This window comes from Ailuropoda melanoleuca, chromosome 2, assembly GCF_002007445.2.
Source record: "Ailuropoda melanoleuca isolate Jingjing chromosome 2, ASM200744v2, whole genome shotgun sequence".
Taxonomy (NCBI): Eukaryota; Metazoa; Chordata; class Mammalia; order Carnivora; family Ursidae; genus Ailuropoda; species Ailuropoda melanoleuca.
This window is the reverse complement of record NC_048219.1, coordinates 136,722,192-136,737,983: the sequence shown is the minus strand read 5'-3', so window position 1 is coordinate 136,737,983 and position 15,792 is coordinate 136,722,192. Positions and strand designations below refer to the sequence as shown.

The window sequence follows — 15,792 nt, the reverse complement described above, 5'->3', positions numbered from 1 at the left end:
AAAGACCCAAAATACTCCAAGCAGTCTTAAGAAAGAAGAACAAAGCCGGAGGTTAACACAATTTCAGATTTCAAGATATACAACAAAACTACACTAGCCCAAACAGTATGGTACTGGCACAAAAACAGACACATAGATCAATGGAACAGAATAGAAAGCCCAGAAATAAGCCCACAACTACATGGTCAATTAATTGTTGAAAAAGGAGGCAAGAATATGAAATAGGAAAAAAATAGTATCCTCAACAAATTATATTGGAAAAACTGGACAGCTACATGCAAAAGGTTAAAATTGGACCACTTTCTACACCATACACAAAAATAAACTCAAAATGGATTAAGAACCTAAATGTGAGACCTGAAACCATAAAAATCCTAGAAGAGGTCGCAGGCAGTAATTTCTTTGACATTGGCTGTAATATCTTTTCAGATATGTCTCCTCAAGCAAGGGAAACAAAAGCAAAAATAGGTAATTGGGACTACATCAAAATTAAAACCTTTGCAAAGTGAGGAAAACGATCAACAAAACAGAAAAGCAACCTACTGAATAGGAGAAGATATTTGCAAATAATATCTCTAATAAGGGGTTAATATCCAAAATATATAAAGAACTTATGCAACTCAACACCGATAATAATAATAATAATAATAGTGAAAAAAACAGACAGAAAACCTGAATAGACACTTTTCTAAAAACATACAGATGGCCAACAAACATATGAAAAGATGATGAACATCACTAATCATCAGAGAAATGCAAATCAAACCCACAATGAGATATCACCTTATGCATATCATAATGGCTGAAATAAAAAAGATAAGAAAGAACAAGTGTTGGCAAGGATATGGAGAAAAAGAAACTCTCCTGTACTGTTGGTGGGAATGCAAGCTGGTGTAGCCTCTGTGGAAAACAGTATGGAGGTTCCTCGAAAAATTAAAAACAGAAATACTATACGATCCAATAATTATGCTATTGAGTATTTACTGAAAGAAAAAGGAAACACTAATTCAAAAAGATATATACACCTTTATTGCAGTATTATTTATAATAGTCAAGATGTGGAAAACCCAAATGTGTATCGATAGATGAATGGATAATGAAGATATATATGTATATAATAGAATATTACTTAGACCATAAACAAAACAAGGATGAGACTTTGTCATTTACAACAACATGGATGGACCTAGAGGGTACTAAGCTAAGTGAAATAAGTCAGTCAGAGAAAGACAAACACCATATGACTTCACTTATACGTGGAATCTAAAAAACAAAACAAAGGAATACATAAAGAAAAGCAGAATCCAACCTATAAATACTGAGAACTGAGGATTGCTAGAGGGCAGAGGGATAGTGGATTGGACAAATGGGTGAAGGGGAGTGGGAGGTACAGGTTTCCAGTTATAGAATGAATAAGTTACAGGGATGAAAAGCACAGCATAAGGTACATAGTCAATGGTATTGTAATAGTGTTATATGGAGACAGATGGTAGCTACACTTGAAGTGAACACAGCATAAAGTATAAATTTGCTGAGTCACAATGATGTACACCTGAAGCTAGTGTAACATTGTGTGTCAACTATATTCATATATAAATGAATAAATAAAGAAACAAAGAACAGTGTGTGACACAATAATGGACAATGACGTACAGACAGTGTGCTGGTGGCCTCTGAGAATGTCCCTATCTCTTACTAGAGAATAGCTGAAACTAAGCTATTTTCTTCTTTACTTTAATACGGAGTATATAGTAGCCATTAGAAGTCATTCTAAATCAAAGGGGAGCTAGCCTCAAGATGAGTGTAGTACTCTGGATGGCAGAGAAGAGAGCCCAGAAAAAATCTAGGACCTGAAGTCTTTATCGAGCCCCTGGACCCACTCCATCTTCACTCTGCTTCCTTATTGTTTAAATCAGCTTGAGTTGGCTTTTCTGTTATTTGTCATCCAAAGGACCCAAGCCAACATACTTAGATCTGTCCATTACTAGCTGTAATAGTAAAAACTATCACATTGTTAAAGATAGCCCTCCAGTGGAAGCTAGCGTTTTACTTCTTCATAGTTTTCCTTTAAACCTAAGTCACAAAAAACACAGAAGAGAATAGATTATTATTGATCTCTATGTCTAAAGAGCTTCTGGTTAGGTTGACAATAACAAAGTAGGCAGTAGACATGAAGTTATAAAGATAAGTAAGTCATGGGTCCTTTACTCAAGAAGCAACATCTAGGATGAGAATGGGCAACGGATACATCAATAAGTATATATCTGTTGCTCTAATGAACTACTCTAGGATTCTTAGAAGCCAATCTCATCACTGAGTCCTTCAGGGCTTTTCACCTGCGATGTGAAACCAAATCCATGTAGATTACAGAGGATTACTTATATTTATGAAAGAGATTCTGGAATAATGGTATTGATGTTAGGGAGCAGTTCCTAATCTCGAGATTATGGTCCTTCAAATCAACTTCTATCATAGATATGGGCTGTGTTCATATTTAACATCGTTGGGGCCATTAGGACTACTTCAGATCCAGTATTCTGGGATTAAGACCATTTCTTGTCTATGATCTGAACACTGTCTAAAATTCTTAAAGGCTCTAAATTCAAAGATAGTAATTTTCAGACCATTTGATTAAGATATGCTTTTATTCAACTTCTTTCCTATCTATCTTTTTATATGTATGATTAATTTATACATATACAAATACTACCTGACTAATACAGAACTCTGCAGAGAATCAGAACATGTCATCCCCAAATATATTACTTTGGCATGTTATTTTGAGCTGTAGGTGATTGAGAATAGCAGTTTCATGACAGGCTCTCTGACCTCTTCCTCTCTATCTAAAGGCAGGGCGCACAAATTTCCTATGAAAAATATGCCCTCCCTGTACCAGGAAGAGGAAAACATTCTTATCACTAGAGATGGGGAACTGATACCAAGAGGAAGCTGTACAAACAAACTTACTAAAATAACCCTTATTTTCCATTATTTCCTCCATATATTTTTTAGTCACTTTCCCACAATTTACTGCTCCAGCCCAAACCCCATTTTCCATTGTCTTGTCACATCTCCACAGCCTACTGTTCTTTCTTAAAATGGTATATAAACGCTCAGGCCTACCTGCTTCTTTGGGTATTCATTTCTTATACATGAAGGCTTCTGTGTACATGTAAAAATATTAATGAATACAATCTGAATGCTTTTTTCCTGCTAATCCATCTTTTGTCAGTCTAAATTCTAGGCCCAATCATAGAAGCTAAGATAGCAGAGGAAAAAAAAAATTCTTTCCTCACTATACCTCTCAGTTTACCAAAAACGATGGCTCTTTGTAAATCTAGAAGTTTCTCTTAAAAACTTGATGTTTCTATATTTCAAACCAAAACAACTGGGAAATTTATGTAAATAAGAAATATACTGGTCATTTGAGATTTAATGTAGTCCTCTAAATATCAGATTTGATGATTTGTTTTCTATTACATTTGATGTTTTCTATCATGTCAATAGTGTAAAGATTAGAAATAAAAGTAAATATGTAACTTAAATATTTGATCACCACCTCTTACAGTTTTCTGTTCTTTATTACTTAATGCCAAATGAATAGTTTAATAGTAAAATTCACAGTAAATTCAAAATTATTGTTAGACATATGAAGAATTTGGAAGGGAATATGTTACACAATCATTGGCAGATTAAACACACACATACACATAAAAATAAAATTTAGAAATCTAAGTTATCAAAACACCCTAATTTAAAAGTGGAAGTTCAACCTCAAATACAAGTTTCAATCCTCTAAGGTAATTAAGCCATCTTATAATTCTAATGTCAAATTAATTTACATCTCAACAAATAATAAACTATATTATAGGCAAAATATGCCAGATAGATAGATATTATGAAAAAACCCCAAACCTTTAAATGCCTCCCATGGGAAAAATAACTTCCCAAATACCTATTTACAAAGCAACTTCCTCTCCTCTTAGGTATCCATTTACATTTGTTTAATTTTGATGGATGAAAAACCAGTGCTGTTAACTTCTCTTTTGTCTCAGGTAACAGGTAATCATAATATTAACACTTTATATATTTTGCTACACCTTATTTAATTTACATGGGCAGTCAGACATATCAGCATGTTGGAATGCCTTCTTTTCATAATTTTGTCTATGGGAACACTGTTGCATAAATCGTCTGCACTAGAGGTAGCCATGGGTGAAATGGCCTTTCTTATTAAATGTCACAAGATTTAATGTCACAGTATAATTGGGATGGAAGGATAACTGCACTAAGCTCAACATGTCTTTTTCTGCTAACACATTATTAATCCACAGGAGTGTTAAAATATGTTTAATAAAGGCCCCATTCACATGGAAATTGTTGGCACTTGCTAAAAATTACACTATTTCATTGCTCAGCCCTAAGAACTTCTAGTGGAATTCACAGCAATTTTGATTTTCAAGCGAAATTATAATAGGAATCCACACTAAAAAAAAAAAATTCAACTTTTTTTTATAAAGTATATTTTTTAAAGGATTAAAAATGGTCTTGTGTTTGAGGCACTAATGCAGTCCAGTATTACACTGGCAGTGCTATAGTTCATGTTTAACAAGTGCTTTCAAAGAAGATCTGTTTGGATCTGTTCTTAGGTTTGTTACTTTTTCTCCTGCGCACACACACACACACACACACACACACACACACACACACACCTGAGCACAAAGCTAAGTCACATCACTAAGGACTAGCCTCCTTTGCAGTAAGGTAGGGTCATATGACTGAACTCCCACTAACGACTGTGGGCAGAAGCCATGAAAACTTGTTCCACAATTCTATATGGTCTCTTCTATTCTATCTACATGAAATAGAAGACCCAGGACAAGACTCCAAAACGTGAAGCTTGCTGAAAATCCATACTGACCTAGGAGTGAGGAAAAAACCTCTATACTGTTACGTTTCTGAGAATACAGGATGATGGCAATGCAGTTAGATCTTCCTGACACTCTTCTACTTCCTTTCCTTATTCTTTCCTTTTAAAGCCTTTCTATAAAGGATACAATCTACCTACTGAAGAAAGAAGGGAGAAACTCATCTTCTAATACTCCATGTTTTATTATCATTCAGTCAGTGACCTTAAGGTACTTAACTTTGTTGGGCTTTACATTCTTGATCATTAACCCTAGGATATATACTCAAGCATTTCATAAAATCATAATCTACAAGACTTTTTGCAGGCAAACTCTTCCATCCCTATGCCTTCATGTAGCATCTGTCCTCTCAATGCTACACACTATATGAGAATTCTAATTATTTTTAAAGGAGCTTATGGTAAAGCAGTCTGTACCATTATTCCACCATTATTCCAGAGTCTAATCTGGCATTTATAATACCGTTCCTGGTGAAATTTACTTGTAATGAGTCTAACCACCCATAACTGTCATTTTAACACATTTGTATTTGTCTTACTTTCAATAGAGCATAGTTCTTTCTATAAGTGAGAAAATTTTGTTTCCCTAATCTTTGCTTTTCTAGGCTAAACTAAATCACACTGGCCTTTTAATCTTTCCTTACAAATAAGTCTCAAAATTTCAAGCAGTTCCAATTTTTCTATATCTTTTTTTTCATAACCCACAGTCACATAATTGATCTCTTTGGTGGAAAAGTAAACTGAAACAGAAAAGAAATCCATCCACTCAGCTGTTTATACAGACAAAACTACTTTTGATTGCATGTTCCTTTTTTTTTTTCAAATAGTTTTTATAGTCTAAAAGAACAGAATCTGAAATGGACAGAATACTCAAGGAAAACTATAATAAATGAGCTTAAGGGAATAATTTTTATGGGTTTAAAGTGTTAGACGTCTATGCATATTTTATAGTACAATCCGTTTGGGTTTAATTTAGTTGTAATAATAGTTATTTTCATTTCAGTTAGGCACATTCCCCATTAGTTTCTATCTATTAAGTATATTCGATCAGGCCAGAACTGGACATGATTGAAAAACTTAGAGGCATATTTGCCCTAATCTATCTTTGTGACTATCCAAGTGTAAGAACTCAACACACTCATTTATTTGTAAGAACCAGGAGAAGCAAAGTGAGCGAGTATAGAAAATTGTACCATGGAAATGTTTAGACCATTTAATCAACATAGCTTTATAGGCTAAAAAAAATCTTAATGATTTTAAGATAATAGGAATGGGGGAGGAAACTCAACCAACAGTTTAGGATCCACTACTAGAGTAATATAACGTACCTAATAAATACATAAGCAATTGTCATTGCCATACTATTTCTCTACGGCTTATTGGAGCTTTAGAGACAGATAGACTTGGATCACAATTCTGCCTCTTCCCCTTATTAAGTCTGTAATTTACTATCTCTGATCATCAAATTTCTTACCTGAAAAACAGGATAATGATATTTAACCTAATCTATGGTTCTGAGATTTACATAAGATATAAGGGATACAGCACTTACCAGAGTGTCTGGAATACAGTAGGTGGTTGTGGTGAACTAAAGATGGCTATATACTCTTCGCTACTCCTCTCATCTAATAATAGACTCTGCTTCTTCCCACCTTGAATATGAGCCTTTTCTGAGACTTGCTTTGATCAAAGGAATGCAGCTGTAATGTTGCTATATAACTTCCAAAGCTGGGCCTTAAGAGATATGCAGCTTTCACTCTCACGCTGGGAACGTTCCTTCTTTTAACACAGACACCAAGTCATGAGAAGCCCAAGCCACATACAAAAGCCATGTGGAGAAGACCCAAGGTACTTGAGTTGACAGCCTCATGTCTGCTAATGGTCAGTAAGTACTATGCACTAACCATGTAAGGGAGCCATCTTGGATGCTCTAGGCCAGTCAGACCTCCAGATAACTGTGCCCGAGGCAATACTACATGGAAAATGATAACCACCCAGCTGTGCCTAGTCAACCCACAGATTCAAGAGATAAATTTTTATTTTCTTAAGCCACAAAAATCTAAATTAAGCCACTAAGTTCTTAAGTTTTGGATAGTTTGTTACACAGCAATAGATAGCCAAAAGAGTGTTCAATATATGGAGCAATTATTATTATTTTTCTCCAATGATGAGGGAAAATAGCACATGATAGTATTTCATTGTTCTACTTAAAGACTTTAAGGTCAGTATATCCTGTACTGCCACTCAATGTCAAAGCGTTGGGGAAATAAAAAGTAGGTGCTCTGGAAAAAAAAAAAAAAAAAAAAAAAAAAAAAAAAAAAAAAAAAAAAAAAAAAAAAAAAAAAAAAAAAAAANAAAGAAAGAAAGAAAGAAGAAAGTTTCACTTATTATATAAGATCTCTAGAAGGACTAATGTTTTCTTTCCATTAAACTCTTCATTGTAGTGTGAATCCTCTCATTTTATCACACACCTGTGAGTTCTTAAATGACTATAAATCAAAAGACAGAGAATATGCTTGTCCTAAAATCAGACATCACAGCCTGTGTAAAGGTTGCAGCTCTCAAAGGCTCACTCATTGCTCTTTGCCTATGACCTTCCAAGATGTACATTCTGTTTGCTTCCCTGCTCTTCGTCCCATTTATCTTTGTGGACATCACAGACTTAGCACTTACTTTGCTTATCTGCCCCCGTTTCTTACCTTTATAGACTTTCTGTACCTTCTTTATAGATTTTAAACTTCTCCCTATGCTTACTGTGTCTCTCTCTTCCCCCACCCTTGACCTTGACTAGTTATCTCCCTAGAGCTATTACATGTAATGGACACTACTTTTAGATTTCCAGTCTTGGCCTTTCTTGTCCTACGCTGAATCATTGTTACTATGCCCAGTGAAGCACTAGACATGATATTATCTTAATTGCAGGTATATAAATGTACAATGTCTTCTTTCCCCAGGACACAAATGAATGAAAATTATAGTAATCTACAAAACAAAATGGTTATGTGATTCTAGGTAAATTTCCTAATAGAGGTGATAGTATCAAAATACATAACTGCATATTCAGTGAGGATTCATATTCTTTGCTTTCAATATATAACTAAGCTCCTGAATCCCTTGAAAGTTTCTACTTCCAGGGGAGCAAATTCTTGCCATCTTTGGTGAGTTTTGTAATCAAATATAATAACATGGGGGCAGCTGAGCAATTATTATGACATGCTTGGCATCAGTACATTAAAACTGTCCTGTTTTAGGGAGCCACCTTTCCTTTACCAAAAGAGGTCATAACCAATTTAGGAATGAGTATTTATTATGTATTTACAATGTGGAGAAAATGCTTATCATAGATTATGATGACTTAAGATTTTACTATGAATAATACATTTTGTTCAGGAAATTTCCTCTTAAACATAGTAATTATTTTAATTATTTATTCTCTGGCAATTTTTCTATTGAAATTTTCTCATTGTGCTGTTGTAATTGAGATAACTCAATTAAACCCCAGAAATCTGAAATTATTCAAAATTGCAGCAGTTTTCATTCTATGCAGATTTGAAAAATTTTTTTTCTTTTAAAAACTTTGTTTTGAAGAAATGTTTTACATATTTACTCCTCAGCTATGCGTTTCTTGGCTGCCTCAATCTACCTCCATCTACCTGGTGGCAATCTTTCATATTTCACAATAGTAGATCTCCGAGCGAGGACAATTCAGACTGCAAGGAAAGCGGGAATTCACATTGAGATACAGAAAGCCAAGGAAGTAAAGATCACACTTAGAAGCAACTGGCTGTCAAATATGGACTTGAACAAGGAGGTAGAGAAAGCAATTCTAACAATTTGTTAGTAGCATGGATAGAAATAGTTAGACAACTAGCATGTAAGGATCACAGGCATGGTGGGAGGGGCTGCCTGATGAGGTTCCTTTCATTTTTACATTTGTGTAGTCATGTTCAATTTACAAAGAACTTCCACATCCTTTATCTCATTCAGTTCTTACAACAAACACATGATAGAGGCCAGGATAGTAACGTCTTTTCCCTTTTTCACCTATGGGAAACGAGGTTGCAAAAAGATTGCAGATTTTCCTTATATTATTACTTTCATTAGGAGGTAATCCAAGAAAGCTAAGAAGACAGAGTTGTCATTACCTGTCTCTTCTGACTGCTGGGCTCTGTTCCTTGACTGTATCATTCTGTAGCTCAAATTTTGAGATACATAAAGCTGTAAGTAGTAATAGATGAATTTCAGAAATCATATGAAAGATCACATCTTACCAACGCTAAGGAAGGACTAGAATGGGTTATCTTAATAGGATGTATGATCAGTACATACTTATTAAAATCTTTATGATACATGCACTAAAAACTATATCTGTGTGGAGTTCCTGTTTACTGTCATGAGGAAAGCTAAAGCAGCTTTCTAAACAGGAAATCTGTCAACAGTACCATTTCATTTGATCATGCTAATAATTGACTAATGTGGTGAACTCACTCATGTGGGTGTGGTACACAATCAAACAAGGATGATTCTTGCTTAAAAAATATTATATAAGAGGTGCTGCTTACCTTATCCACCCTACTTTGTGGTGTTGTCATTTGGGACCTTCCCACCCAGACAGCCACCTCTAAAAATACATTTTTTTTTTAAACTCAGGATTTTGTGAAGGCAACAGAAAAACTGAGATGAACAAATGATTTCTATGGGCTGCAAATTATAGTAGAGAGTTAAATATAATTTGACTCTACAACAAACTATAGGTAACATGCCTATGGTTAGAGTAAAATATTTTCTAGAAATTATGGAAACATTTAAAGAAATGTACTCAAAAGAAATATTTATCATCAAGACTAGTGTTAGTATTATGCTTTTATCCTTGATCATTGATCTACTTTCTGCTTGTTACGAGCCTAGACTGATCTATAGTTGAAGGCTATTTCCTCATATCAAGGCCTTTAACATAAATGGCAGATTATCCGGAAATTCTTTGTTTCTCAGTTTGCAGTTATTTGAAAATAGAGTCTTAGCCATATTTCTAAAGTGGTTTTCTTTCCATAAATATGCTTTACAAATTGCCCATGATTAGTTGTTGATTACTATGGAACTCTCCATTTGTGTGGCACTGCAGTTCTGCCTCTCTGTATGCTCTCTTTGCTGGGAGCTCATTTAGCTCTGAAATGCTAGCTGTAGCCTCTGTAAACTGCTGTTTCTCCAATCCGCCTGCTATCTTTTACTCAGCTGCTTTAGGGTCCTACGGCAATGGGAAGGGCTTTCTTAGTTCCTGGCTATTTTCAAGAAAGTGGAGTAACTTTCAGATCAGTCTGCGATAAAAAATAATCTGCCCCAGTTGCAGATACTCTAGGCCAATGTTTTTTAAATTATGGTTAGAGACCTACAGGTCCTGAAACCTGAACAGAATATGAATCTGTGATTGAGATTTTTGTTTATAACTGGTAACTGAGTTTTAAGATATATTTCTTGTTTTGGATCATGATTTTAAAAACTTTGAAAATTACTCTTCTTTGTTATTTAATGTATAAAAGTAAGTATCCAACTATTGGCAGATATTTGAGATTTTACTCTTAAGCTTTTCATATTCACTCTGGGGTATATATTGAAGTGAACCACTGAAACAATTACATAAGTGTTGTGAAGAAAATTCTTCTATTTGTCACTAGTCAAAGACTTCTCAGTATGGGACAGTCTGGTATGTGAGAAGAACACAGGCTTCTGAGCTGGATGGCCTTTGGCATCTAATCTGTTCCTACATCTGCGTAGCTGCAGGTTTTGAGTAAGTCACTGAATTTCTTTGAGCCTCCGTCTCCTCACCTGCGATACTGGGATAATATTTATCTCACATGGTTGTTTTAAGGATTAGAGAAATGCATGTAAAGCACTTAGCATAGAACCTGCACATAGAAAGTGCTCGGTATATGGATACTATAATTCTAGCAGTGGAAGGATGGTTTATATAAGTTACGGAGATATTAGAGCAGTTTCAAGTTAAAGTAAATGAGACCACAGCAAGTGATTTTAAAAAATCTGAAATATGTAGGGGCACCTGGGTGGCTCAGTCAGTTAAGCGTCCAACTCTTGGTTTCAGCTCAGGTCATGATCTCGTGGGTCCTGAGATCAAGCCCGCATTGGGCTCTGCACTCAGCAGGGAGTCTGCTCGAGATTTTCTCCCTCTGCCCCTCCCCCCATACACTCTCACTTGGTCTTTCTAAAATAAATAAATCTTTTTTAAAAATCTGAAATACATAAGGAATTAAAATCATTTAATCTGGAATTGAAACAAAAAGATAAGTAATCTTCTCTATGACCTTAGAGTCAACTATAAAGAAGGATCTAGTTGTCCTTCATAGAGGTCAAAACAACTTAATCTGACAGTAAGAGAATCTAGTTAGATATAAAAATAAATATTAAAAATTTAAAAGTGGCTAAATGATCCAGCAATTCCAGTCCTAGTTATATAGATACTCAAGAAAAATGAAAAAAGTTGATACAAAGACTAGTACATGAGTGTTTATAACAGCATTATTTGTAATAGCCTAAAAGTGCAAACAAAATGTGGTATATCTGTGTAAGAGAGTTTTACTTAGCTATGAACAGGAATGACATACTAATACATGCTATCAACGAACATGCATGAACCTTCAAAGTATTATGCTAAGTAAAAGAAGTCAGTCACAAAAGGCCATGTATTATATGATTCCATTTATATGAAATGTCTAGAATAGGCTAATCAGTAGAGATAACAAGTAGATTAGTGACTGCTTAGGGCCAGGAAATGGAGGGATTTGGGTAATAGTGTAAAGGTACAGGTATCTTTTTGAGATCATGAACATAGTTCAAATTTGATTATGGTGATAGTTGTACAACTCTGTGACTATATTATAAACTACTGAATACCCTTTAAATGGGTGAATTATATAATTTGTGAATTTTATTTTAATAAAGTTGTAAAATAGAGGCTAACCATTGGGAAAGGCTATTAAAGCTATGAAGCCCTAATACTTTATGCGCCTGGGCTCTCTCAGTAATGTAGAGGCCATGGAGTTATGAAGGGGGTGGGTAATGGTTGATTCTGGGATGTTGCCATTGTGGGTCATTCTTAATTTTTTGGCCAAATTTTGTCCTACTTTGGTTTGGAAGATCATTTCAGTCCTGATCATATTTGTAGAATTTTCCTCCTTTAAGGATTTTTATTATTCTGAGCTGGCTCTCTCAATACAGAGGAGAAATAAATAATGCATCGAGTAACACAAAAGTAGATTGGTAATGTATAACATCAAATGCCTGCAAAAGCATGCATCATATGGAGACACATTTCTGCTACATACAGATAAAAATGAGATAAATGTCTTATTTTTTTGCTTATTGCTGTCTTTTTCCATATCTATAATTAATGATCAACAACCAAGTGTTTAATACCCTGGACACAACTAACTTTCCCACAGAAATAACCTGTCAGAAATGAGAAAAAACACATGTGCAGTTGGTATTGCATCAGAATTGTTCAATTCTGTAGCAATAACAATTTTAGCCATAAAGCAGTGTACATTGTGATAAAGGATCTGATGTTAGTCTACGTTTATCTGAAGCTAGGAATATATAAGATGTAAAATGAAATGTTCTACTACAAACTGACACATAGTTTGGTGATACACAACAAAAATATTTAATTTGGGGATATTCTCATGACATGTGGGAAAAAAACACCCACAAAATCACAGCTTTCTCCAACACATGCATCTCGAAAAATTGCCTGTCTCTTGCCACCTATGCAATGTGAAGTCTAATTTATTACAAGGCTTGTAATGGGCTCTTAAATGTGCTGTACAGATGGAGATTTTGATAATATCATTGAAAACCAAAAGCAGAAATGCGATCTGTCTGTTTTTTGGATTTGTTATCTTCATAAAATGGAATCTCATTATTTTTCACTTCTTTGATTATTGTATCTTCTATTATGGATGAGTTATACTCCAGACTCTAAAAGTCACACAAAACATAATGAAAAAGAATGAAATCCTATTCATCATAAAATATTATTAGTTATAATAATTTCTGAATCAGAGAGAACTGAATATTTTGCATCTAATAACTCATATTGAAAGCAAATGCATATACAGGCAACTTGTAATAATAGAATTGTGAACTGAGGAACCCTAATTGTACCAGTGGTGTGGCTCACCTTGAGCAAATAATCATTCTTCGAGCTTCATTCTTCCCATTTGTAAAGAAAAGGCCATTTGGAGCAGATCACCTCTATCTGTATAACATTTTTTTAAGCTTTGGCAGTTTATGATTCTTTGATACGGCACTGGATAGTCTGAAACACTCCCAGAGAAGAGAATGTATATCCTTCTCTATCACATTTTAATTAAGCCACATTTATAACAAATGGAGTTTATCTTCTAAGAGTTTTAAGCAATTATGAGTTTAAGCCAATAAAAATGGAATAATTGAAGCCAGTTCAGATATTGTTACAAAGGTGTCTATTATACATGTAATAAACACCTAAAGCTAATAAAGGAAACCCTATTCTACAAGACACTAATAGTGGACACACCATCTGTGAATGTGTCAGGGAAAAACAGTTTATTTTAGTTCTTTGGGGTAGACTAAGTTAATTATACTTGAGTCCGTATCTGATTCTTGGTATAGCATTTTTCTAAATGTTGCTTTTGAAGCTTTTTTGGGATAGAATTTTCTCTCCATTTTATGAGTATTGTTCTTTATTAGTGATAAAACCTCAATTAGGCATAACATCTGATATGTGAGGCAATTCACATTGAATCTTTTTGCCAGTCATATTGGCTGTGTCTCCCTAACTTTGAAGAACTAATAGTTTATTTAGACAATTTCTTGAAATATTAAAGCAAATAAGTATATTCTATAATATATAGTATGTAAATTCAAATACATACATGAGTGTATATATATGTAATAAATGTACACATATATTCATATATATATAGAGAGAAGACACAAAAGAGAATTGAGCATTTGAACATAAAGATTAATTACATTCATTGATTCACATTAATTTATTTGGCTATTTCATCTTTGCCTCAATTTTTCAATAATGGAATAAACGTAATCCCATTGTCAGTCCACACCCAAATGATAACTGTTGATTGCCTAGTTTGTGTCGGCAGCAGTAAGCAGGACTATCTTAGATGCTAACATCTTACCGTTATCTACTCTATCAAATAAATATCAAGAAATCTGATGAGATTTTAAGTTTCTGAACATAGTTTGGAGATGTTAACTATTTGGGGGGAGGCAAAATTATTCTTAATATTCAAACATGGCATTATTGGACTTTCATTTTTATATGTTCTTTCCCCTAGCAACAGAAAAGTGACCTCAACATATACCTACTAAATGGATGCCTAGATTTGGAATGGAGTTTTTCCCCTGAATGAAACTACAGAACACTAGGGTTTTAGCTTCAATAACCCCTCATTCTAGAAAGTAACAGACAACACATGGTAATGGCTTTGCAAACTAGAGCTAATTCAGGGAAGAGAGGTGATGTGGCAATATATGGAGACCCCACAGCTCCTTCATTTCTCTAAGATGGAACCAGATCTCCTTTGTCAGTTGGCAGCACTATTTCATAGTGATTTTATACCTTTTACACAGTCCGCCCCTGAGCAGTAGCCATAGCAATGGCATATTAGAGAACTAGAAGGATATTAATGGCTCATTAAAACATGAGAGTAGACACACATTACCAACATTAGTGGATGATACTCTGGAATAGTGGTCACTAAATCTAGAGTTTCACTCTGCCACTCACTACTTGTGTACCCCGGATAAGTCATATGTTCTCTAATTCTTATTTTTATCATCCTTAAAATAAGGGATTTGGATGGACTCTCAAGTGCTTTCCATAACCAATTTGACATTTACATAATCTTTTACAGCACACAAAATATTTCCACAAATTGTATGACATTTAATTCACACAACTCTGTTGGTTACTTATGCCATTCCTATTTTATAAATAATTACATCGAGTCCTCTCCACAAGAAGCCTTCTAATAAATGTGTCATCCAAGTTCCCTTTAAAATTATTCAACTGCTGAGGGCCTTAATGTGGTCATTTTAATTCATATTATTTAAGTGTATCACGGTTTTCCACAATATTCCTCTTTTATATTTTTACATTATATATTACAGGGGATAAAACTAAAGGGCAGAAAAATTAGGCGAATCTCAATAATAAGAATTTGATCATTTACTGAAAATTTACTGTGTGGCATATACTATACTAAGTGTTACATATAGATTATTTCTAATTCAACTATCCTTCAAGTGTGTAGTAATATTATCCCTGTTTTGCAGATGAAAAAACATGAGACTTGGAATGTAGTTACATTAAAATAGTTGTGTAACTAGTAAATGGTAGAGCCATGTTTGGAACTTAGATAAAAGTCACTCCAAAGATGGTATTCTCTCAACTATAGCACACTGTCTTTCTCCCTTTCTTCTTTTTTAAAAGATTTACTTATTTTATTTGAGAGAGAGAGAGAGCGCGCATGCACACACACACACACACACACACACACACACGAGTGGGGGGAGCGGCAGAGGGAGAGAGAGAGAGAGAGAGAGATAAGCATACTCCAAGCTGAGCATGGAGCCCAACTCAGGGTTCCATCCCATGACCTCGAGATCATGACCTGAGCAGAAATCAAGTGTTGGATGCTCAACTGACTGAGCTACCCAGGCACCTCCACAGTGCCTCTCAATAAAATGAACAAGTATGTAAAAATGCAAATATATACAGCCCAATGTTAAATCTAATAGGCACAGTTAAATAAGGCACTTAACATCCTAGGTACTTCCTGTTATAA

At 34.5% G+C, this 15,792-nt stretch overlaps 1 protein-coding gene across 15 annotated transcripts in view; it reads right to left on the bottom strand.

The window, feature by feature from the left end:
• Positions 1–15,792, bottom strand: part of B3GALT1 (beta-1,3-galactosyltransferase 1) — a 341,427-nt gene that overhangs the window by 240,044 nt on the left and 85,591 nt on the right. For 2 of the 15 annotated variants that reach the window (XM_034654687.1, XM_034654689.1), the window contains exon 2: positions 9,073–9,145. The exons of the other annotated variants lie outside the window; for them this stretch is intronic. The gene's annotated coding sequence lies outside the window, so the exon portion shown is untranslated. The remainder of the gene's footprint in view (positions 1–9,072; positions 9,146–15,792) is intronic. 15 annotated transcript variants of the gene reach the window in all.